This window comes from Schistosoma mansoni, chromosome W (assembly GCF_000237925.1).
Source record: "Schistosoma mansoni strain Puerto Rico chromosome W, complete genome".
NCBI lineage: Eukaryota > Metazoa > Platyhelminthes > Trematoda > Strigeidida > Schistosomatidae > Schistosoma > Schistosoma mansoni.
Genome location: NC_031502.1, coordinates 349,247 through 373,131, shown reverse-complemented (window position 1 = coordinate 373,131; position 23,885 = coordinate 349,247). Strand labels below are relative to the sequence as shown.

Here is a 23,885-nt window from a genome sequence, read left to right as displayed (position 1 = left end):
ACACAACCACCATGTTACCTTAATATATATAGTGCACGCAGTGTCGAGCCCCCTAGACTTGTGGCCCCATTGCAACTTGATCGATAGCATTCGATCAGCACTAAGGACTTGACACGCATGAGATTGATCACCACCCAGTGATCAATCAATTGTAATTTCATATCAAATTAAGAAATTCTATAATCTTACTATCATTGATTTTTCATTGAGATCATGAATTGATCATTGTTAGACCACCACTGAACACCTGAAGGCCATGGACGGTCGTTTTGTTCCAGTATTGGATTCTTGATCAGTGAATATTCACGAGACGATACGTGGGATTCAAAACCAGGACCTTCGTTCTCTCAAGCGAACACTCAACCTCTAGATCACCGGTCCGTCATTCAACGGTATTATTGCCTAACCTCAACCAATCCACCAAATTGTACGATCATCTTCCACTGTCTGAGGTAGATACTTGTTTCTACCTGATAAATATTAGCTCTACTGGTCTAGAAGTTTAGTGTTAGCGCGCCGTAATCGCACAACCATCTTCCACTGTCTGAGGTAGATGTTTGTTTCTACCTGATACATATTAACTCTACTGGTCTAGAAGTTCAGCGTTAGCGCGCCGGACTGAAGGGCCTGGGTTCAAATCCCACATGCAGGATCGTGGGTGCCCACTGCTCAGGAATCCCATACTGGGACTTCCAGATTTTAAATGGTAGTCTAACATCGATCGGTTCTTGATCTATATCAAAAACGTAACAATCTCCACAACCCCATACTGATATCATTTATTTATTTGATAGATTTTAATATTCAAAATACCTGGCGTATAATAGAAATTTATTTAAATCCAATGATTTAAGATTAATTTTCAGTGGAACTATTGTTTTTTATTACATTCATCATATAATATGGCTTTTTCGACTATTAAGAAGATAAATCAAAGTGTAATTTTTCATAGTTGAAATCATGAGTAAATTGAAGCTAGACTACCATGAAAAACCTGAAAACACTGCTTTAAGGCCGTTTCGTTCTATTATGGGACTCCTCAGCAGTGCGCATCCACGATCCCGCCTAGCGAGATTGGAACCTAGGATTCTTATCAATTATTAACTAAGTGGAATATCGACTGTAATTTCATTTTTATAACAGTTAAAAGTATTTAAGAAGAGAATAAATCTTTCTTTGCAGTTTCAATAGCAATAACAAGAACCAAATGTTGAGATTAAAAAGGGTAGTATAAATATATCTCTTTGAACATCATATATTCCAAGATATTTGAGGAAATGCACCGATTTTCGTTATTCAACTGGTTTTTCCATAAACTAAATAAGTCGCGAGACGGGATCGTAGATGCGCACTGCTGAGAAGTCCCACACTAAGACGAATCAGCCGTCCAGTACTTCTAGGTTTTCCATGATGGTCTAGCTTCAATTGACTTATGAATTCAACTATAAAATGTTACTAAACTCTCCACAAAAAAACCCTTTCTGATTATAATCATATGCTCACTAGTGACTGGCTCCAAGAGATATTTCCTAGAGTTCTAGTGAGAAACAGTGACCAGTGGAGTTCAACCAGGTCTGTTGTAACATATCAACTCACTGAAGGTAATGGTGAATGGTTGCTCAATTTCGTTGATTGGTTGAAGTTAGACATTAACACCGTTGGATGCCGGCTCAGTGGTTCTAAAGATTAAGCGTTCGCATGCGAGACTGATAGCTCCTTGGTTCGAAACTCGTGGGTTGGGACCTGTGGATGCTCACTGATGAGGAGTCTCACACTATAACGAAACCGCCGTCCAGTGCTTGCAGGTTCTCCATGGTAGTCTAGCTTTAGTTGACTCATGATTTCAACTATGACAAAAATTGTACCCATTCACATTCTACAAAAACGTTTTACATTGACAAATTATTGTTTTTTTTTGTCGTTTGTTTTTTCCTTTACAATCTGAAATCAATCAACCATTCATTAAACATTTCGGTCAATCAAATTATGGAGGAAAAAATAGAATAGTAGTAGTCATAATCCATTCACTTTAAACATATAGTACTCAACCTATAATAGTAATAATAAATGGAATTGTATTGACTATTCCATTTTATTTTTGTTTATATTGAACAAAATCATTATTTCCAGTAAATTATTTAAGTTTAAAGTTATAAATGTTACCGTGTTTATGTATAAGGTAAAGTTAATAGGGTATGCATTTCTTATTGTTTTGAAGTTATATATTATACTGGAGTCATATTATAGGTAACGTTTTTTTAGAGTTAGTTTTCTACGGGATGTGGTTGGTAACCCCATATCCAACCCTCCTCCTTTACCTGGGCTTAGGACCGGCAGTAACTTTAGAAGAGTTACAGGTGGAGTGGTTGTTTGTTAATAAAATATGTAGTGCCGCGATTCGTTAGTCGTTTACTTCGATAACCGTTATAATTCTAATCTCTACGGTGCGTAAAATCAGAAGACAAAGGATAGCAGCAACTACAGTTTATTGTCGAATAACTCAGGTCAGAAAGTTAACAACACCTGAGCGAATATCAACGAGCGAGTGAGCGGCAAGTGAGAGAGCGAGTGAACAGGCGAACAGGCGAACAGGCGAAGGAAACGAACGAGGAGCAAGCGAGCAAATAGCAAGCAAATACACAGGCAATTTATAGTCAAATTTAATAAGGGCACAGCAAAGCAAAACAAAGGCTGATAATAATATTTGCGTGCATACATATAAGGGTGAGGAGTATGAGTCATTGAGTGATATTTAAGTAGTCAACATTTCGGATAGAGCGTCATGTGCTCTAGTGGTATAGCAGTGCAAAGAATATGCAAATTGTTACTATCCAAATGACGATGTCTGTTAAGTAAGTTATAAAAAGGGCTTAACCAAAATTGGCTATAATCGGAATTGATTATAGGATGGTTGCTATAAATATACAAATTTATTAGTATGTAAGTATATGTGGCATTTAATGATGTGTATAACTATATTTCCTATGGAGTTCCTGAGATGATTGTCAACATTATCCAGAACTCATACGATGGACTACAATGCAAAGTCGTGTATGAAGGACAGCTGACAGATGCATTTCCAGTAAGGATCAGAGTCAGACAGGGTTATCTACTCTCTCTCTCTTCCTCTTTCTTCTGGTGATTGACTGGATTATAAAGACTTCGATGGAAAATACGGAATACAATGGACATCTCAGAATCAATTAAATGATTTGGACTTCGCAGATGAAATAGCCCTCCTATCTCATACACGCAAAGAAATACAGACGAAGATAACTAATGTAGCAGCAGCCGCTGCATCAGTAGGCCTCAACATACACAAAGGAAAAACAAGATTCTGAAATAGAATACGGAGAACACCAACGCAGTCACACTTGATGGCAAAACTCTGGAAGAGGTGGAATCATTCACGTACCTGGGAAGCATGATTGATGAACAAGGAGGATTTGATTCAGATGTAAAGGCGAGGATTGGCAAAGCAAGCATAGCATTCCTACAATTGGAGAACATATGGAACTCAAAACGACTGTCAACTAACTTCAAAGTGTGAATCTTCAATGCGAACGTCAAGACAGTCCTACTGTACGGAGCTGAAACGTGGAGAACTACCACAACCATCGTCAAGAAGGTAAAAGTATTTATAAGCAGTTGTTTACGCGAAATACTATCAGCATATTATCAGCAACAGCGTTTTATGGGAGAGGAAATTAGGAAAAGATGTTGGAAGTGGATCAGACATACATTGTGGAAATCACCAAACTGCATCACGAGGCAAGCCCTAACTTGGAATGGTGAAGGGAAGCAGAAAAGAGGAAGGCCAAAGAACACATTACGTCGGGAAACAGAAGCAGATATGAAAAGGATGAATGTTAACTGGAAAGAACTGAAAAGGATTACCCAGGACAGGGTTAAATAAAGAATACTGGTGGGTGGCTTATACTCCTGCACAAGGGGTAACAAGCGTAAGTAAGTAAGTAATAACTATATTTCACTTCGTATTATGATAAATATGAAACACGAATTCAGTAGTTTGTATCTAAGATTGGTAATAGCTGAATAATCACTAAACATTAAGGATTGTTAAACTGTTATTCTGTTCTGGTTTAAGTTGCCTTAACAACCCTGATCACACAGAAACGAAGATAACCCTAAATCAAGCCTTGGTTACTCATTGTTAGTCAAATTTAAAATGGTGAAGTTCCCTGAACAGACTACTTATAATGTACTTATCTTGAGGCATTGTCAACATTATTTATAACAGTAGTATGCTGAAATCTCCTAAATTCTATCTTGAATGTAATCAAACATTATCCGGTTAGGTGGTTTCATGGAAATCCCCCTATATTTTGTAGTAAGTTTTCATGAATTGTTAAGTTTTATACCTTACATTTCAATTCCTAAAGTATAAAGAAGTATTTCCGATTTATCATAGGATTTTTAGGTTTGTCATCACTACGGCAACTTTACAAATCACATATATCGTTCTAATGTAACATACCACAATCGATCAAGAAGTAATGGATATCATTCAGGATTACAAATTGATTGAACACTGGATGGGGAACAATGTCATGTATATGAGGTTCTTCTTAGTGCAGATCGAATTATATCGACCGAGTTGCAAAATGGTCATCAATCTAGGTGACTCGATATTGCATGAACTATGTTGAGATAAGATGGTAGGAGGTAGTCAACAGGAAACCCTGGACCAAGTAGCACGAAACCTATGTCCAGGGTTTACCTGTTGTCTACCTCCAACTACCATCTTATACCATTTAAGAATTAACGCACAACAATGAAATATCAGAATGGGTGAAATTCTATTGTAAATTATTCATTATGTAGTTCAGAATGTGTACTTTACTAATATATGTATGTCTATGTGTTCAGGTTTATCAATGGATATACACAGCTAATCAACCGTGAAATGAGTAACAAATGATTTAGTAAACTTCCCATTATTTTTACCATTAAAAACTTAACTTTATGAATGGGACTCGTCATTGGACTATGGTAATGTTTCGGTTGATAAATAGATAGATTGATAATATCTAATTTGTAGTTTCATGGGAATAATGGTTGTTTTCATGATTGTTCTATGAGCAGTAAAAGATGATTGATTGTTACATTCACATGATAACCTTGATGATAATATCGTCAGATCTTGATCATCTTTTGTAAAGTGGCTCCTTTTCAAATAATCACTTTTTGAAATTGGATAGATTCATGTTGTGAAGATTTTCATGATAATCTACTTGTGTTAAGTAGGTATCATTACCAAGTTTTGATTTGATAATTTTGAATAATTGAAATCATGAGTCAATTGAAGCTAGATCACCATGGAAAACTTGGAAGCAGGGTTTGGCCGTTTCGTCCTATTGTGGGACCTCTCATCAGTGCGCATCCACGATCTCGCCTCGCGAGATTCGAACCAAGGACCTATCAGTCTTGCGCCAGAGCAATTAACCGATAGACCATCGAGCCAGCATCCAATCGTGTTAATGTCTAACTTCAACCAATATAAAAAATCACTAAAAATCTCCAGAAAAAAACCCCATATCAAACTTTTGAATAAATTGAGCATTGGGTTGTTATGAATTTAAAAAAAAGAAGAACAAGGTCGTACCCAATTTGTTATGATCTTATGCCCGGATTTTTATCATGTGAATTATCCATCAATCGAAGTACGACTTGTCTAATCTTAATACTGTGCCAAATCAATGACGTTCAACTGGTATAAGAAATCTAGCGTCCTTATTGGTTGCTTGTCCGCCTAGCCCTTTCAATTGAGTCCAGAACACCAATTACAGCTTCTGCTATGCGAATCATTTATTTCAAGCATACTCTGTTTATATACCAGGCAGACAGACCTCATCACATCATAAAATAGAAAATAATATTTGTGCAAAATCAAGCCAAATGTGGCTGTGAACGTGGGATACAATAATCAGTAAACTGGGTATAATTTAGAGACAGTAAATCGTATAACAATAATCCATAGGTCAAAATGAAGCTTATAATAAGATGAATATAGTTCTACATATTCTAATCACTCAATGGTTAAACAATAAGAATATGCATAGAATAATCATCCATTAATAGATCCCAGAAGTTATCCGTACTTACTTCTTCACTAAGATATAACATGGGTAGATTGTTATAAATAAATTAATATATTTGTAATATCCCAACGAGTAGAAAAATTAGATTTTCTGGCGTTTCGTGACTCCGTGTAAGCCGCTTCTTCGGAGAATAATTAACCAAATTAACATCAATCCAAGTTTAAATGGTACAAAGGAACAACAACTGACACTTATCCCATTTACCGGTTCAAAGATTGAAATCTCTAAGAGACAAGAAATATATTTTGTCAGAAGCTTCTTTAAGTAAGTTAGTAAAGTTTAAGCCTATGAATTATGCTCAAATGATGTGAATGGAATGGCATTTGTCAACCAATAAAATAAAGTAATCATAACAACAAAAAGATTGTATATGGTTAAGATCATGGGTAAGTTGAAGCTAGATCACTATGAAAAATCTGGAAGCACTGCTTTAAGGCTGTTTCGTCCTATTGTGAGACTCCTCAGCAGTGCGCATCCACGATCCCGCCTCGTGAGAATCGAACCCAGGACCTATTAGTCTCGCGCCAGAGCACTTAACCGATAAACCACTGAGCTGGCATCCAGCGGTGTTAATGTCTAACTATATAAAATTACTAAAATCTCCACACAAAAAAACCCTTGTGATAACAAAAAGATTGAATTATTTACTGACCGAACACATATTGAAATGAATTGTCCTTTAAACTTTCACTAAGCTTAGAAGAAAATAGAATATATATATTTGTATCATTTAAAGTCAGTTTCCATAATCTACTAAGATTGTCTGTAAGATTGAGATTCAATGGATGTTTAATTCGTAGACTATTTGTATTTAACTCAATGATCTTGACAAAGAAAGCTCGTCAATTAACCTGAAGGTTATGAAGGTTTGAGGTCCCAAACGCTTACTTTTTGTCATTTCCAAAGTAAAATGAAACATTCCAAAATCGAGCAAAAGAATCTTCACTATTCACACATTTACAATAAGTCTTTGGCTGATCATTATATGATATAATAAGACGAATACAGCTTGTATATGTATATTATTAAATATAATCCTACCCTTTGATTTATTGTTTATGACCTACATCCTCTCATATTAGTTAATTAGATATTAACTCTAAGAATATAATGGTGGTGTTTAGTTTAAGACTAAAACTTTTAACTGAATAATAGTTTAGGGAAATACTGTGAAATATTACTTCAGTGAACTAATTAGGATCATTTTAGTAATCATATGTTATCTGGAACATCAAATACCTTAATATATAATTCAGAAAACGTTTCAACATTAAATGAACGCAGTGCAGAATTTTAATAAAAGTGACTGTATATAAAAAAGTAGTCAATGTCAAGCGTCAAAAACAGTTCTTACTTTCATGGTAAGCAAAGATGGATAGTGGCTAGCAGTGGAATCCAGTTTGACGCGCGTTTCGTCCCATTTGGAACTCGTCAGCTGGATGTACCTGCATCTCAGAGTTAATGTCCACTCTGGGACTCGAACCCAGTACCTTTCGCTTCAAACGCCATCACTTTATACACTGAGCTACTGAGTCCTAATAGCCACTTGCGTGTGCAATGGGGTGAAGTTTAAATTCAACTTAGTATTGTTTGTTTGAAACTTCACAAGAGACTGACCAGTTACAGTCCTAAACATCAATGGGAAGATTCAAACAAACAATACTAAGTTGAGTTCTTACTTTCATTTCAGCGATTTGATTGTGAATGTTGTATATTTATCACAGATAAACTCAATATATTTAACTGAATGGACTTTTAAGGATTTTCTTTACACATACTCTTTGATTATCCGTAAATCGTTTAACTTTAGCTCACTTTACTAGTCACGTTTTCCCCATAAAACTCTAGAAATTTCCTCTCGAAGTAAATTGCTAGTGATCACATGATAGTTATTAACATAGGGTTGTGTGGATTGTTGAGTTTCATTGACCGGAAGCGTTCATCCAAGTCAAGTTTAAGGCAGTTATCCACTTAGCCCAATAAAAGATGATCGCGCAGTATCGTGGTTTAATTGAAGCTAAGCATTAATGCTAATGAATGACGACTCACGACGTTCTCCATGATGCCGAAGGTCTCAGGTTCGAGTCCCTCTGGTGCGAAATCATGGATGTGCATTGCTAAGGAGTTACATGTTAGGACGAAACGGCCATACATTGCTTCAAGGTTTTCAATGGTTATCTAACATTGATCGGTCTATAATTTCAATGTAACTTAACAATCTCTACAACCATTTAGTTGTATCTAAGGTAACCATCAATAATTTAGTCACACTAATTGATTGTCGTTCTGTAACCCTAGAACTTCAGCTAAGTAAAATATATTCCCAAATATTAATTTTTATTATTGATAACTATACTTTTTGTACATGAATAAGATTCGGTTGTTTATTTCTTGAAGTAGATATTAACAAGCGTGAAGTGTCAGAAATTCAACTTTATACTCATTGAATTTTACTTTATTACAGTTTTCTTGAACTGATCATGGTTTTTGTTGGTATTGAACTGAAAACTGAAAATGGAGAATAAAGAAAGCTAGAATACAGTATTAACCTTCGTCAATACCGTGGAGGTTGATTCCACTGCGTCTAACTTGAATAAATAACATCCCGTTAACTGAATATTTACGCTGATCATATCTCCTAGTAGTAGTATAAATTTGCTCAAGATCATTCATAATCCATAACAACAGTTGTATGGATCGTGAATTGTTAATATATAATAAAAGCTGCAACAACACAGAAAGCAAACACAGATGGAAGTGACTGACAGAGCATAGTGAGCAAAGCGAAGCTAATTGAAGAAGAAATTTGAACCAGCTCAATTTAACCAAGTGTTACTCAATATTTATAGTCAGACAAAAATAAATTACAGATATGCGATAAGTAAGATAAGAAGTGCATACACATACACTTTTATGAAAACAGTCAAAGTTGATGAGCGAACAATTAGGAAGGTCAAAATTTCACCAGAGAAAAACGAATAAATTGGCCTGTCCGGAAGCTAGAATAGGCTTTATGGGCTTGACATGGAAGCGGACACTACCATACATTCAGTGCTGAAAGAATATGTGGAAAAAGCATACTAAGTACATGGCTACCATTTGAGTAAAAATGATAAATCAACATAGTGAAAAATGTTATTCCCTTTTCTTTGTATACACCTGAATAAGAACCATATTCAAAATAAGCTGTCGCTGTTCAGTTATTATGGTTTGTATTGTATTAAAAGGTGATATTTTAAACTTATCAGAAAGACTAAATAAATAGTCTTCCTTCTTCAGATTTTTATCTCAAAAGTGATCATTTCTGCTGATGGCCGCCTGGTATCACGTTATCAAATAGGTAACGTGATAGCGTTTGCAGCGAAGGATACAGAGTTCTAGTCCTGGGTTGAACATCAACTATGGGATGTAGGTATGTCCTGCTGACGAGTCTTAAAAAGGACGAAATGCGCATCCTGGATTCCACTACTAGTTACTATCCATCTTTGCTTATAACGCTTAAGACAATATTGAGGCAAGCTGAACAGGATGTATATATACCAACAAGAGACTGATCAATTGCAGTCCTAAATAACAATGGGAAGATACAAACAAACAATTCCAAATGAATTTCACATAAGAATAACCTATACAAAATCTTAATTCCTACTATCATTAATGGAAAACAATTCATTCTTATATATAATTGTAATCGTTAACCATTTTATATAAAAATCCATATAATTAATTACCTCGTCAATTAATTTTATTTTTTGTTTTGGTTGTTGTAGTTAACATATTCATTGATTAACTCTGCCTGTAGCTCTTCTAAAATTAGCACCGATCCCAAAACCTGGGTAAAGGAGGAGGAGGGTTGAGCATGAGTTTAGTGACCTCATTCCATAGAAAAACTAAATTGCTACAAAAAAAAACAAAACGCTAACCAGGAAAAAATAATTCAAGTAAATATTTAACCGATAGACCACTGAGCCAGTAGCCAACAGTGTTAATGTTGTCTAACTTCAACTGATCGACGAAGTTGAGCAAACGTTCGAATATCGCGAGTGAGGGATCGTGAATGTACACTGCTTAGAAGTTCCATAATAGGATGAAACGGCCTTAAAGCACTGCTTCAAGGTTTTCCATGGTGGTCTAACTTCAATTGAATCAGGTTTTCAACTATGAAAAATACTGAAATCTCCACAACACCCCTTCAAGTGAATATATATATCAATGGATTAGGTTTCTTTCTTTTTTAATCATACCAAGTTTCATTGAAGCAAAGAAGAAAAAAATTTTATAATTAATGAGGTCGAAAATTCTTTTTTTTTTCTACAATTAAATTAATTTTATCCATAAATTTTTTTTTGATTTTTTGATTTTTTTTGTTTTAATTTTAAGAGTTAAAAGTAATTGATGTGAAAGTGGAACAAACCGTTTTTTTTTAAGTTGAATGTTTAATTTATTTATCTTATTTTGATGAATCAAATTAGATAATTAGAAAGGGGTTTTGTGGAGATTTCAGTATTTTTCATAGTTGAAAACATGAGTCAATTAAAGCTAAGCTTGGAAACACTGCTTTAAAGCCGTTTCGTCCTAGTGTGGGACACCTCAGCAGTGCACATCCACGATCCCTCCTCATGAGATTCGAACCAAGAACCTATCAGCCAGCGCTTAACCACTAGACTAATGAGCCGGTATCCGATGGTATTAATGTCTAACTTCAACCAATCCACAAAACCCCTTGTGATTATAATCATATGCTAACTAGTGACTGGCTTCAAGAGATATTTCCTGGAGTTCTAGTGATAGATAATTATTTTATATCAAAATAACTTTCTTTTATAAGTTGAATTTATGATCCAATTAGAGCTAGATCACCATAGAAAACGTGGAAGCATTGGATGGTTGTTTCGTCATTGTATGAGACAACTCAGAAGTGTTCATACACGATCCCGCAGGTGGGTTTCGAAACCAGGAACTTTGATTTCGCTCACAAGCGCCTAGCCTCTAGACTACTGAGCCGGCATCCAACAGTGTTAACAAAGGGGTGTGAGACTGAAGGTCCTGGGTTTGAATCCCGCAAGCGGGATTGTGGATGTACACTGCTAAGGAGTCCCATACTAGGACGAAACGGCTATCCAGTGCTCCCATATGTACCATGGTGGTCTAGCCCTATCGACTGTTGGATTTAACTGTTAAGTTACTACAATGTCCACAAAACCCCCCTTTCTGATAAATTTCTTTAAATGGAAGTGTTCATCGAGATTAGTTAAGAGTAAACAGTTTTCGTTGTTTCTGTTTTATTATAAGTATCCAGTTTACATTAAAATGATTGAGTTTTAGTTTGAAAGGTAAATCATGATTCTTTTAATGAATAACTTTTAATTTTGAAAAACTATTCACTAAATAATTCATTTTTGTATTGGTTGTTTGAACCATCTCATTGATGTTTTTGTAGCCAAGTGAATAATTCAATGCCATTTGAAGCGAATGGTACAAGGTTCTAATGCTGGAGTGAACATCAACTCTTGGAAGCAAGTACACCCGATTGACTAGTCCGAAATAAAACTAAACACGCTTCCTGGATTTCTTTGTTTACCACCATTCATCTCTACTTATATTCACTAAATGTATTTAGAAATTAAATGCTTTACGGTATTATCCTGACATAAATAAAACGTTAACTATCAAATTTCATTTTTTCAAACGATTGGATTCAAGGTGCATATAAAGCACTGATGTGATTCCTTAAATCTTTTTATTAAGGATGTTGCTATGCCATAGGTGAGTAAAGTCAGAAAAATACTTTTAAATGGTATCTGTCTGATAATCATTAAACTACGCATCATGATTTACATTATTGACTCTGTTTTACATCGTAAGATGGTAATAACCGTGTAGTATAAGTTTAAAAAAACAAGGTTTGCTCAATAATAAACATATAATTTAGTTGGTTGTCATTGTTACCCTCACTAACTGCTTGGTTTTACTCAGTACCGTGAATTTTACACGGTCCATTGCATGATACGACTTCTGAAATGAATTACTTTATAGCAAAGTAAGATGTTTCATTACTTCTTAACGTGAACTAATCTTGATGATTTAAAATGATGCCCTTGGAAAAAGGGTGTCTTGTTGAGATTTCTGAAAGTTTTTAAATGTTATTTTATTTATTTATTTAAACACATAAATATTGGTACAAGGAAGCACCAGATACATATGCGCCGCACAAATCTTATTTGATTTGTGTGAGGGCTGTGATACTGCCCCGGTGCCCAAACTGAAGCAAGTGGTTTTCTTAGGGAGCCACACCTGGAGCCTTTGACCTAAAGGTCTGATCCACAAGGCAGTGGAGCATCGTGAGGAGATGCAGTTGCATGGTGGCCGGTGACAAACGATTGATTCATACGCCAATTGTTCCTTCAGAATACCGGAGCCCATGTGCACCATTGGTTTGGAATCAGGATTTTCCAACTCCCTTAGGTGATCTTTTCGTGTCCACCAACCTGGTTAAAGCGCCGGCTATTAGATTTTCGTCCTCTCAATTTCGTAAATAACACCCCCATCACGTGAAGGCAGTGAGTAGGACTTCCCTGGCGAAGTAAGATGTTTAATTACTTCTTAACGTAAACTAATCTAAATGATTTAAAATGATGCCCTTCGAGAAAGGGTGTTTTTTTGAGATTTCTGAAAGTTTTTTTAAATATTGTCATCCAAATCGTAATTCACTTACTTAATAACACATTGAATATTCGAAATCGAACATCAAAAATGTCTTTCATGCTTTAAGAGTCTCTAAAGTACCTTTTAATATAAAAAATAAGTTTAGTGTGTATGTAGTTTAAGTATATATCGAATGGAAGAATCGATTACTTGTTACTATTTGACAGAAGATCAAAATCTTTATACGTATCATATGCCTGTCTAAACAGTCATGAAATTATATCCCTAGTGATTTCAATAAAGTAAAAAAAACACCTAATTAAAAAAAGTGTTCCTCTATACAGAAACAAAATGCTACAAATAGAGTCTATTATCGCTAGCTGCTACTAATCTATCAGTGTTTTAACTGTTGTATAAATTTCAGGGAATGATTAAAAGTAAACTGAGTATTTAAAAATTTGGATGGTAACTAAGCAATGATGGATGGTGGCTACCTTTGGAATCCAGGACAAGGCGCGTTTGGTCCTATTTGGGACTCGTCAGCTGGATGTGCCTGCATCCTACAGTCGATGTTCATCCTGGGACTAAGCACCATCACGTTAGCCACTTAGATATTGAGTTGTGATAGCGAAAGGAACAATTTTTGAGTCCCACAGTAAGCATCAACACAGATATGCAGGTACATTCAGCTGACGAGTCCCGAATAGCACGAAACGCGCATCCTGGATACCATTACTAACTACTAAACATCTTTATTTATCATGCTTGCGAAGTAAGACAATATCATGGCATTACGCACAGTATGCACATATTTCACTAAGAGATTGATCAATTTCATTCCTATCCATCAATGGGATGATACAAGCAAACAATACCAAGTGAATTTATATATCAATAGATCACTTTGAATCCAGACATCAAGAAAATAAGTCATAATTACCTATTTCATTCTATCTCGCAAATACAAAACCGTAATATGTTTTAGCTAAAATCAAAATGTATGTCCAATATTAAACATTAGTTAATTAATATCGAAACTGTCTTATTAAATTGATTATGACTTGTTACCAATATGAACCATTAACCTTATGCAGTGCTTAATTTGATATGTTAGAAATGTCCACTGTGTATGTCATGGTTTCTTCGTTGAATGTAACAAAAAAATATGCATTCAAATAAACTTTCATCTATTAGTTATACTTATTATCAGAATGAGTTTTTGTGAATATTTAGTATTTTCATAGATGAAAGCGTCAGTCAATTGAATCAAGACCACCAGGGAAAACGTAGAAGCACTGGACGGTCGTTTCGTCCTATTAAAGGACTCCTCAGAAGTGTTGGTTCAGTGGTCTATCGGTTAAGTGCTCTGGCACGAGACTGGTAGGTCTTGGGTTCGAATCTCGCGAGGCAGGATCGTGAATGCTCACTGCTGGGGGGTCTCACAATAGAACGAAACGGCCGTCCAGTTCTTTCAGGTTTTCCATGGTGGTCTAGCTTTAATTCACTCACGCTTTCAACTATTAGTTATACATCATAACCATGATCCAATCTATGTTATAACCAGCTATCTTAGCTTCCATTTTCGTTTAGCAGCTTATGTTGGTCAATGAATATTAAACAGGTGATTTGTAATGGATAACTGATAATTCAGGTGCTTCTGAGTCGGATATTGACTGTCATTGGTCTACGATGTAGTGAACGAGAACCCAAGTGGGGACAGTCGAATATACTTGAATATAAAATTACAGAACAACTTAGTAAAATCTGAAACCCAATAATTCATTTGCAAAATGTCAATCAATTGTCCCGGACTTAATTATTCCTTCGTTTCTACACCCATCATTTTCCTTTCTTCGATCTTCGTAAGATTCTGCTATCAAGTATTTCACTTTTGATTGATGATACGTACTACTTATATCTGTTGACATCAGTAGTATACACCACAATTCCAGTTAATTCTATATTGTCGTTCGTAAATAATTAAAATCATGAGTCAATTGAAGCTAGACCACCATGGAAAACCTGGAAAATCTTGACGGCCGTTTCGTCTTATTATGGGACTCCCTGTAAATAAAACAAAATACAACTATTCTATGACTTTCATCATAGTCACAACATTACATTTTACAATGAAGATATATAAGTGTGTTTTTTTTTTAATATAATTAGGTCATAAAGTTAAATAGAGCATAACAAAAGTGACTTAAACAAGAGAACAACAAAAATAACCATGGAATATTAGACAATCCTAAATTCAGCTGAGCAAATAAATTTAACACGTAAATGTTCTAAGTAATTATTAGGGAAAGAAAGAAATATATTTATCCTATAACCTAATAAATATAATGAATAGCATTTGATTAAACTAAAGGTGAATTATGAGAAAATTCAAGTTTAGGTTACTTCTTAACAAACAAGGACCGGCTCAGTGGTCTATCGGTTAAGTGCTCTGGTGCAAGACTGGTAGGTCCTGGATTCGAATGTCGCAAGTGTGGGATCGTAGATGCGCACTGCTGAGGAGTCCCATAATAAGACGAAACGGTCATCTAGTGCTTCCAGGTTTTCCACGGTATTCTAGCTTTAATTGACTCATGATCTCAACTCTATAAAATTACTAAAATCTCCACCAAACCGCTTCTGAAAATAATGACTTTCTTAAATTCAATTAGCATTGTTTGTTTGAATCTTCCCATTAATGTTTAAGACTGCAACTGGTCAGTCTCTTATTGGCATATGTGCATACTGTGCGTATTGCCTCGATAAAGCCTTAATTCACAAGCATTACATCTTTGCTTACAATGTTTGTGAATTAAGGCTATATCGAGGAAATACGCACAGTATGCACATATGCCAATAAGAGACTGATCAGTCGCAGTCCTAAAAACATCAATGGGAAGATTCAAACAAACAATACTAATTGAATTTACACTTCACCACATTGCACAAGCAAGTGGATATCAGGACTCACTAGCTGAGTGGATTACGTTTGAAGCAAACAGTACTGGGTTCAAGACACAAAGTGAGCATCAACTTTAAGATGCAGGTGTATCCAGCTGACGAGTCCGAAATAGGACGAAACGCGCCTTGTCCTGAATTCCAGTACTAGCCACTATCCATCTTTGCTTATAAACCCTTAATTTTACTAAACATGAGATATTTTATTAATAGTATCAATATTTCATATGAATCATTTTTCAAGAGTCAGTAACACATTAGATTTTTTAGTATTGTAGTGTAAAAGAACACGAGGGGGGACATACGAATGTATGAGAACCATATAGTAAATAGTTGATTTGCAAACTATCAATCAATTATCTCAATCTTGACTGTTCCTTCTGCAGTCTATCATCTCTAACTATTATTGTTCGTGTATTTTCATATCTACTGCGTTCCGCTCCCCATTCTTTCCTTATCGATCTTCTAATAAAATACATTCTATACCTGACCATCGTTATATATATTACTTATGTGGATATAAGTAATCTACACCATACTATATTATTAGTCTTAAAATAATGGTTATTTGTTTGATTGTTATTTAGAAATGTACATTGTCAATATTATCGACATGCAATTGGTGACAAAATTAATTAAAACATTGAAAAGTTATTTAACGATCATTTTGATGATAACTAAATTTTATAGTCATAATAGTAAACATTAATCCAAATAAATATCTACTATGACAACCAAAATAATGAAGGGGGCGAGGAGACGCTGGGAGGAGAAAAACATTATAACAATAAAACCTAGAACTGTCATAATTGACTAAATGATCAGTTTTCAACGTTCATAATGTATATACAAAAATTTTTTAAATTTTCTTTTTTTCAAAAATCAACCTGTTTTTCATAACTTTTAATATATGTATCAATCAAACTGTTTATACTACTAACAAATTGTGTTGGTTTATGAGGTAAATTTTAATGAATAATAAAGATCAATCTATGATAATCTCTTCCAAAGACAGGGTTGGATGGAGAATGCTGATAGGCGGTTTATGTTCATCCATGATCGGTTACAGGCGTAAGTATGATAATTTTAGTTATTTTCATTAGTAGAAATTTTAATAATAAGGACAAAGAGATAATTTCATATGAACAATTAAAGGGTGTTATAGTGAAATTTATAGTTGAAATCATGAGTCAATTGAAGCTAGATAACCATGGAAAACCTGGAAAATCTGGACGGCCGTTTCGTCCTATTGTGGGACTCCTCATCAGTGCGCATCCACGATCCAGCACTCGCGAGAATCGAACCCAGAATCTATCAGTTTCGCGCGCGAGCGCTTAACCAATAGACCACTGAGCCGGCAAATTACTGAAGATCTCCACACAAAACCCCTTCTGATAATAATCATGTGCTCACTAGTGACTGGCTCCATGAGGTATTTCCTAGAGTTCTAGTGAGGAGCAGTAACTCTTGGAGTTCAACCAGGTCTGTTGTAGTGATATCAACTCACTGAAGGCATTGGTGAAATGGTTGCTTAACTTCGTGGAGTGGTTGAAGTTAGACATTAACACCGTTGGATGCCGGCTCAGTGGTCTATCGGTTAAGTGCTCTGGCACGAGACTGGTAGGTCCCGGATTCGAATCTCGCGAGTGCTTGATCGTGGGTGCTCACTGCTGAGGAGTCCCACAATAGGGAGAACCGGTCGTCCAACGCTTTCAGGATTTCCATGCTGGTCTAGCTTCAATTGACTCATTTCAACTATAAAATTACTAAAAATCTCCACACAAAACCCCTTCTGATAATAGTGAATTTGGTGAATTAATCAATCAAAACAGATGGTGAAGACAATGTGTGGCTTGGAATGTTGGTAACGTTAATTTAAATATGCTTGTTCAAATGTTTTATGCGATAACTTAAGCTTAGTCATTTGATAATTTCGTTTAAAAACTTAAAAATATGTAAAATTTAATCAAAACCAGTTTGCATTTACAAATGTAGCTACACATTCATCACACTATTTCTTACTGTTTGATCGATTTTGATAATAAATATTGATTATCAGAAGGGGTTTTGTCGAGTATTAATATTTTCATAGTTGCAAGCGTAAGTCAATTGAAGCTAGACGGTCGTCCAGTGCTTCCAGATTTTCCTTGATGGTCTAGCTTCAATTGACTCACCCTTGCAACTATGAATATAAATATTGAAACCATAGAGTGATACTAAACAATTTTGATGCAAATCATTTAATCAGGATTCTTGAATTACGATTACGTCACAACTACCATATATGTTTAAACCTAGTAGGAGTTGAATAGAAATCGATAATCCAACTTGTCAATGAATGATCGATAATTGGAAGTTAGCAGTTCAGAAATCGACATATTTCCAGATATCGCAATGTCTCTGACTATACTTTATTATACCTTGGAAAGTGATAGGTCTTTAAATTTTTAAATACACGCCTAAATATGCTATTAGTAGGTTAAAACAAACGAAAAAATCTATAACTTGCTGAAATATCTAAATGGTAGAAGGGACAGGTTGCCCAGATATTCAAGCAGGGTACCTAACTACTATTTTTCACAGACAAGAGTATTAGTTACTAAGGTCAATGATCAAACTTGTATTTAAAAAAAACTGGTACACATATTGTAATCTCCAGTATTCAGTATTGGTTGTTTGAAACTTCCCATTGGTGTTTGAGACTGAAATTGATCAGTCTCTTATTGGCATATGTGCATCCTGTACAGATTGTATCAATATTATCTTAAGTCACAGACATTATAAGCAGAGATGATGGTGACTAGAAGTAGAATCCTTGACGCGAAATTCATCCTAATTGAACTAAACATTCGGGTTCGAGTCCCAGAGTGAACATCAACTCGGCAATGCAAATAGGCGAGACTACAATTTATGGACGACCTTTGAACGAATCTCAAGTGACCTTGAGAAATGTTAGTCAATCAGTAAACAATCAGCATAGAGTAAAAATTTATTATACAAAACCAAATAATTAAAGTGGATACACTTCTTTTATATGGTCCAAAAACTTGTCAAGTTTAGAAAAATGTTCAAAGGTTCTAAAATCGTAATGCATAAGGTAGAGGAACTCATCCATATGACTCCATAATAGTTGGTCTCTGGAGCCGTGATAAGGTCGTGATAATCCTCTCAGTCTCGACTACATAGCTTCATTATTGTTTGTGTGTACTTCGGTCGTGTAAGTTTATCATTTATATTATGGATATGTCCCTACGACACTCATACCACTAAACAGCCGAAGCTTCAGTAACATCTGCGAATATTGCAGACAATGTTACTGGTGCTTTTATTATACAGTTGGCGGCAATTATTATAATATACCTTAGTCTCAATCTGGATCGAGTGATAAAGGTTCTTATTCAAGCAAACGTCTTCCTTCAACATATATTACATCGAAGGACAACATCACGGTAGTCTGCACAAAGTCTACAAGTCATTTACTACTCGTAGTCACAAATACAGCAACTTCTTAGTAATTTCATTTGTTGTAGCCGCTTAATTGTAAAACCTCTAAAATTCTCTGTGAACCGATCGTACATGAGCATCAGGCACTGAAATTGGCGCCGTAATCTTGAAATCCCTGAAACGCTTCTGATTGACTCGTCCATTAATTATAGTCTTTCCTGCAAATACATTTGGCTGACAAGTCTAAAACAGGAAGAAACGCTTTTCCTGGATTCTACTGCTATCCACCATCATCTTTGTTCACATCGATTATTTGAATATCCTTAGCAAACTACTTACAAATGAACAATTACGAGAGCTTAAATTTATTTATCCATTTTATTAGTTTAAACCTAAATGATTTACATATATTTATTAAGTGCATACTACTGATATAAGCTTTTAATTTCAGTAGTATTATAAAAAAAATATATTTATGTTCCAGTTGTAATATATTCAGCCATGAAGAATTTTTTTATAAAAAATGTTAGTTTAACTGTATTAAATCTTTATGATAGGGTTGGAAACATTACTGATTTACAATGTGAGTGTGAATATGTATTTGTGTGTGCTGTTTGAATGAATCCTTTCACCTATATATCACTAAGGTGATTACCATTTCACCATTTCTATGAATGTATTTGAACTTATAGCAGCAGTAATCATCATGTTTGGTTCTTTTTTTGGTTTCCTTTATCAAATATTTATATTCTATATTCAATTTGTAATGATCGGTTGATGAGGACACCTGGAGTGGAATGTCAGTATGTAGATAATAAATAAATACTCCCCATTGTGTATTTGGGGCATCTATTCAAATTTTGGTATGGTATATATATAGTGTGATTAAAATGTTATATGTCCATTTATAATAATATCAATATCATTAGACTTCATATGGTGTATAGATACTATTGTGATGCGGAGTTTTTATATCCATATAAATAGTATATAACAATGGTTGGGTTTAGAATGTGTTTCAGTAGAATATCGATAAGGAGAGAATGAGAACAGGAAGGAATTGGTATAAAAAAGAGCATGAACAATAATAGTCAGAGATGATGAACTGATATTTGCAATAAGGAACAGTCAAGATTGAGATAATGGATTGATAGTTTTCAAACTAACTAATTACTATATGGTTCTCATATTTTATTCAGATATTCTATAATTTTGTGCTCAAATACATTCGATTGTCCTCAGTCGTGTTCTTTTTTACTACACTAAGTTAAATATACTATGGTTCTATGAATTGTATGGGCTACTTCTGAAGTAAAACTGATGGATAATCAAAGTTGGATAGTGGCTAACGGTGGAATCCAGGATGCGCATTTCGTTCTATTTGGAACTCGTCAGCTGCATATACCTGCATCTCAGAGTTGTTATTCACTGTGGGACTCGAACCAAGTACCTTTCGCTTCAAACGCCATCACGTTACCCACTTAGCTACTGAGTCCTGATAGTCAATTTCTTGTGCAATGGGGTGAAATTTAAATTCATTTAGTCAGTCTCGAATTGGCATTTGTGCATGGCTCAGTAGCTGAGTGGATAACGTGTTGGCGTTTGAAGACAGCGATACTGGGTTCGAGTCCCAGAGTGAACATCAACTCTCAGATGCAGGTACATCCAGCTGACGAGTCCTAAATAAGACGAGATGCGCGTCCTGGGTTCCAATGCTAGCCACTATCCATCTTTGCTTACAATACTTGTGAATTAAGGCCATATCGAAGCAATCTGCACAGTATGCACATATGCCAATAGGAGACTGATCAGTTGCAGTCCTAAACATCAGTGGGAATATTCAAACAAACAATACTAAGTGAATTCATGGATAATGTTACTTAAAGTTTTGTGTTATATTATAAATAGGTAACGTATAACAATGTATATGAGTCAAGGTTTTAGTAAAATGTATATCGGTTTCTTTTTATTATTTGTCAATATTTGCTTAAGACAAAATACTCACATGATGTTATTGTTTAAGAAAGATTGATAAACATTAAGAATCTGTGAAATTTTTAATAGTCACGTATCTAGGTGATTGATAATTGTTAAGCTTCGAGTGTTATTCAACATTTAATTGAATTATCAGAAGGGGGTCTTGGTGGAGATTTTAGTATTTTATAAAGTTGAGATCATGGAGTCATTTAAGCTAACCATCCAGTAAAAACCTGGGAGCACTGATTAACGCCGTTTCGTTCTATTGTGGGACTCGTCAAAAAAGCGCATCCACGATCTTTTCTCTCGAGATTCGAACCCAGGACCTATCAGTCTCGCGTGCGAGGCGGGATCGTGGATGCGTTGAATTTAGACATTAACACCGATGGATGCCGACTCAGTAGTCTGCACATTAAGTGTGCGCGCGTGAGACCGAGAGGTCTTGGGCACGAACCCCGCAAGTGGGGTCTTGGATTAGTATTCCCAAAGAGTCCTATGATTGGAAGAAACGGTCGTCTAGATTTATTCGACTCACGAATTCAATTATGATATTTTATTTGATACTTCTGATGTAATTTACCTATGCTTATTTCAAAGCAGTAAGAGGTCAAAGTATATAACCTCCCATCTTATTATGAACCAATAACATGGACACATGTTTAAAGCATAATATATATATATATCTGAAGAAGACACCCCAATGAAGTGTTACAATACCTTATACAAGTCATATGTAGGAAGCTTTCAACCTAGAGACAAATCAATACAACAGACAATCATCAAATGTGTTATTATAATGTATTTAGTGAAACTAATAATCAAATAAGACACTTATTGTTTAGAAATATCTTTCCTTAATTTATAAAGAAACATTGACAAATTACATATTGATAGAAAGTTATATATAAGTATGTGTATAAATGTAATCAGATTAATTGACAAACATTACTGACTAATGTATTATGTCACTAAGGGAAGATACTTCTATGATCTGTTTTTTCCTTTACCTACAAATATGACAATAATTTATAGAATAGTAGTACACTAAGCTGATAAAAGTCAATAAAAACGAAGTTTATTCGCTATAGAATATTATAAGAATTATACAAGAAAACACAAATATAAAAAATTAAGCAAGACTGATGGATCCTGAGTTTGAATCTTGCGAGGTGGGATCATGGATGCGCACTGCTGACGAGTCCCACAATAGGACGAAACGAAAGTCCAGTGCCTTCAGGTTTTCCATGATGGTCTGAGATGTAAGATGTTGACTGTGATTTAATGAAAATCTATGGACCAAAAAAGACTACGTTGAGTCGAATTACTTAATACTTTTAGGTTATATTTGATAATTTAATCAAATATTTGGCATCCTGCTTCAACATCTGGGCTACCTGACCCCGCCATCTAGATATTTCAACAAGTTATCTAACTTTGTTTGTTTTAATACAATATGATGGCCATTAATCGCTCAACTCATTCAGGTACTTAGTATTGTTTGTTTGAATCTTCCCATCGATGTGTTAGGACTGCGACTGGTCAGTCTCTAATTGGCATATGTGCCGAGTGGATAACGCGATGGCGTTTGAAGCGAAAGGTACTGGGTTCGAGTCTCAGAGTGAACATCAACTCTGAGATGCGGGTACTTCCAGCTGACGAGTCCCAAATAGGACGAAACGCGCCTTGTCCTGGATTCCACTGCTAGCCACTATTCATCTCTGCTTATTCAGGTACGTTCATGAAAAGTGTACAACTTTTCGCTGTAAAGGTTACAGAAGGCCTAATCAGAGATATCGTGGTTGCTGGCAATATGCAGCGAAAAGAATTTACATAATTTAGATGTAGATTGACTAGACTACTAACTTCTAACTGGCGATCACTCATTATTTATCGTCAGGATCGACGAAGAAGTAAGAGATGGAAATTTGTTAAAATATGTCATACTGAGAATTCTATATTGTACAAAAATATAATACTGAATAAAACTAATAATAATAACGTTCGGATCAGTAAGTCAGTCAGTCAACATCATCGTCATAGGACCTAGGACAATTACGGGTTTAGCCACGTTCCTACGCCATATAAACATTACGAGATAGAAACGAATAAAGATCAAACTTACTTAGTGGTGATGATGTGAAAAACTGAAGATTGTGAATATCGTTCTAAAAGACAGAATTGAAAGAAATGTATGATGGAATACTGATATTCCACTTTGATAAAGTGTGAATGCATCTGTATCATTGTGAATGTTTCAAAATCTTGTCATTGAAAGTATCCTACAACTACTCACGATTACTAGAGTTCACTTGATTACAATAATCGAGTATTCTTTCAAACATTTCTTACAACACCATCTTAACTATAACGAAGTCCTGATCAAATAAATAGATACATCTATAAAGTACTGGATGTAAACTTTAGTTCTGTCAAAACACTCCTGCTATATGGAACTGGCAAATGTTCTTTATCAATATATATTATACTTTAAGAAGTCAGAAATCAACTTTGATCATCGATATAAAACAATCAAATGTCACTTTTGTTTATAAATAACTGTATTGATTTCACTAAGAACCGACCTTGTACCACTTCTTCTCTGATGTATTCAGTTTAGATATGAATAATGGATGAAATAGGAATACAGATTAATCCTGAATTCCTTTCACTTTCAATAAGAAATTCTTATAAAAATAATCGTATATTATAAATATTAGTTTTATATACTTGAGATCATGGGTC

General features: G+C 35.0%; 3 non-coding genes across 3 annotated transcripts; 2 read left to right on the top strand and 1 right to left on the bottom strand.

Annotated features, from left to right (window-relative positions):
• Window positions 1–7,584: 7,584 nt before the first annotated feature.
• On the bottom strand, window positions 7,585–7,656 carry Smp_tRNA_01166_Pseudo_TTG.1.1. Its single transcript has one exon. It is a non-coding gene (tRNA).
• Window positions 7,657–20,736: 13,080 nt separating this feature from the next.
• Smp_tRNA_01738_Pseudo_TTG.1.1 lies at window positions 20,737–20,807 on the top strand. Its single transcript has one exon. It is a non-coding gene (tRNA).
• A 1,889-nt stretch (window positions 20,808–22,696) lies between these two features.
• Smp_tRNA_01929_Pseudo_TTG.1.1 lies at window positions 22,697–22,767 on the top strand. The gene has a single exon. It is a non-coding gene (tRNA).
• The last annotated feature ends 1,118 nt before the right edge of the window (window positions 22,768–23,885 follow it).